Source organism: Bidens hawaiensis, unplaced genomic scaffold (assembly GCF_021521415.1).
Source record: "Bidens hawaiensis isolate Kalapana, Puna unplaced genomic scaffold, B.hawaiensis_p1.1 tig00028226_1, whole genome shotgun sequence".
In the NCBI taxonomy this organism is placed as follows: Eukaryota; Viridiplantae; Streptophyta; class Magnoliopsida; order Asterales; family Asteraceae; genus Bidens; species Bidens hawaiensis.
In genome coordinates this window covers 129,274-132,577 of record NW_027494585.1, presented here as the reverse complement: position 1 = coordinate 132,577, position 3,304 = coordinate 129,274, and the positions used below count along the sequence as shown (strand labels likewise).

Sequence of the window (3,304 nt, the reverse complement as noted above, 5' to 3'; positions counted from 1 at the left end):
GATGATAAAGAAGTCTTGTAGAGTCATGGAGAAAGTTGGTAGAAGAAGAATTGACGCATTATATATAAAATATATTGGGCCTAACAATCAGCATAATTTTCATTTACTGCTTTTACCCACGTTTCCAAGTTTATAGCTAAAATTTAGTTTAGGTAAACAATCAGCCAAACTGTTCGTTTATGTTAATTTATCAATATTTTCTATTTTTTTAAAGTTTAAAAGTTTAGATGTTAAAATATTATGTATAATTATTTTTGTAGTATTATTTTAACAAAGAACGCATCAGATACGTGATGTGCTAGCATCGCGCATCAAATTTTGGTACATAACGCATAGGATCGCATCGCGCTATTTAAAACCAAGTTCAACATTCAAATAACTAATTATGTAGAAAGTTAAATATCTACTGAATGAGATATGATCGATGTTTGTTTCAGGTGTTTGATCAGCATTATTGGATTTGAAGTTTCATCACTATTCTGTCATGGGAGACGCAGACAACGCACTTCCACCTTCCAAAAAACGGGCTGCAGGAAGGGAAATTTCTAGAGATAACCCTGGTCTTGATGACGAAGAAGATGTTAATGATCAAGAAACAGGAACATTCAAGAAAGCTAGTGAAGAGGTTTTAGCCGATAGGAGAATCGTAAAAGTCCGTAGAAGTAAACCATCATCCACCCGTCTGCCCCTTCGTCCAACCCATTTGCATCAATTCAGTTGGTACAACCTACAAATCCCATTTCTGCACCTTCATCCAACCCATTTGCATCAATTCAGTTGGTACAACCTACAGTTCAAGAGTCTCAAGATAATGATAAAAAGGAAACTGTAAAGGAAGAAGACGGCGGTAGTCAAGAAGCTGAAAGCAAAGCTGATTTGGTGGAAGCCAGTGAAGTTGCCAGCGAGGCAAAAAAAGTTGAATCTGATGTTGCTGGGTCAGCCAAAGAATAGGTTGAAAGTGAAGACAAAGTTACTGAAAGCAAAGCTGATGAGGTGGAAAACACTGAAGTCGCCAGCGAGACGAAGAAACTTGATTCAGATGTTGCCGTGTCAGCAAAAGAAGAGACTGAATGTGAAGCCAAAAAAACTGAAAGCAAAGTTGATGAGGTGGAGAACAGTGAAGTTGCCAGCGAGGTGAAGAAACTTGATTCAGCTGATACTGAGTCAGCAAAAGAAGCTGAAAAGGCTGCAACAATTAACTCGTTTCAACAGCTTTCAAGTACCCAAAATGCTTTTACTGGAATTGTTGGGACAGGTTTTTCAAGTTCAAGTTTTTCATTCGGGCCAATCACAAAAGGTGACCAGCCCAGTTTCCCATCTTTCAGTTTTGGCACCAATGGGAACTCGTCTCTGTTTGGGACCGCTAGTGACACCAAACTGGCCACCACTGAAGGAAGCAACATCAACACAAACACACCTTCTATAAAACAAGTTGAAGTTGAAACAGGTGAAGAAAACGAAAAGGCAGTTTTCACAGCTGATTCTGTATTATTCGAGTTTATTGATGGTGGGTGGAAAGAAAGGGGTAAAGGGGAATTAAAAGTCAATGTTTCAACAACTGGGAATGAAAAGGGTAGACTTGTGATGAGAGCTAAAGGCAATTACAGATTAATATTAAACGCTAGTCTTTTCCCCGACATGAAACTGACCAATATGGATAAAAAAGGGATTACATTTGCTTGTTTAAACAGCACCGGTGAAGGAAAAGATGAGCTTTCAACTTTTGCTTTGAAATTCAAAGATCCTGCTATCGTTGAGCAGTTTCGTGTGGTTGTTACACAACACAAAGGCAATGTTAATACAGGTGCGAAAGCTGCTGTTTCATCTTTGAAGACCCCAGAAAATTCTCCATGAGGGTAAGACAAGTAGGGTATTGGGTATTTTGCATCAGCTGGCACTTTCCGCCTTTGAAGGCGTATAGAATGTCAAATTTACAGGTCACCTCTTATCATGTAGCAGAGTTTGTCTTTTTTTGTTCTTTTTTTTTATCGTTAACTTGAACCTTATATCTTATTGAATCTGTTGTCGTCGGGCTTTTGGGGTAGTATTGTTGAGTCAAATCTGCAGACAAGGTTCAAAATTTGGAGTTGATTAAAATGATGACGGTGCTCTATATTTGATATTTTTAGTTTGTTTTATGTTTGTGATGGATAGTCATTTAAGAGGTTTTATGCATTATAATACATATGGGCACATTTTGACCCATGTGACATTTTCTTGATGGCTGCATACTGGTATTCGTGGGGACGTTAATCACCGATCATGCTAATAGGAGCGGTTACCGTTACTAAGTCTTTCCAGCACGGTTGGTGGATGTGCTACCGACCAAAATGCTTGTACTTGATGTTGTGGTAGCTGTCCACGTCTATTGTTGATGGTTGTGTGCTTGTTTGAAGCATGCTATTTGTGCTGTTAGAATCTAAACGTAAACTAGGTGAGTTGTTTAGCATCGAGCTTAAACAAACTCGAGCTTAAATGTGTGTGTTTTTTATAATAATTAATGCAAAAGTAAAAGAGTCGGAGTCCGAGTTTGAAAAATTACTGAGAGCTGAGCTCAAGCTTGATTTATGCTGAGTTAAACAAGTCGAGCGCGGCCGGCTTATTTACACACTTAGTTTTATAGGCTATAGTTTTTATGCATATTTTTAGAGCTATGCTCTAGTTGGCTGGAACTTGAATCTGCATCAACGAGGCCCGTTTAACTATCTAACAAAATGGGTACGCGATTATGTGGTTGAATAAGAGCTTGAGTTCGGCTTGTGTTATTTTTAAATATATAATCATTATAGGTTTTAAAAGACAGTTGGATTCCCACAGAATCGAAGTCCGTGTGCTATATGGATTTCTGAGTTTGATAACATGCTGTCATTCACAAGCAGTAGTCAGTCACTACCCACCCAAGTTCACGGGTCAAGTACTGACAAATGACACACTATTATTCCATCACTTTATAAAACAACAGAATGGATAAAGCCCAAGTCCTTAATTCACGGCTGTTTTTTATATTTGTTTATGATAAAATGGAAAACAGGCTAACATAAATGAATGGATATATGTGAAGAATATAAACGAACGAATAAGACATGTGTTCATGCATGTTCATTCATTTAATTAAATGAATAAACATTTGTATTTGTGTTTGATTATTATCAAAATAATGGACATAACAGACCTTATATCCAACAATGAATATGGGTTGCAAACTTATCATATTAAATCGGTAACATAGTTCGACTACACTTAAATCTTCAAATTTAAAACAATACGGCAATAATGACTTTTACAATGATTTGAATGTGTTGTC

General features: G+C 37.2%; 1 pseudogene across 1 annotated transcript; it reads left to right on the top strand.

Moving 5' to 3' along the window:
- Positions 1-407: 407 nt before the first annotated feature.
- LOC143576468 (nuclear pore complex protein NUP50B-like) lies at positions 408-3,054 on the top strand (annotated as a pseudogene). Its single transcript, XR_013142957.1, has 2 exons — positions 408-1,122; positions 1,165-3,054. The product of XR_013142957.1 is annotated as a nuclear pore complex protein NUP50B-like (transcript).
- The last annotated feature ends 250 nt before the right edge of the window (positions 3,055-3,304 follow it).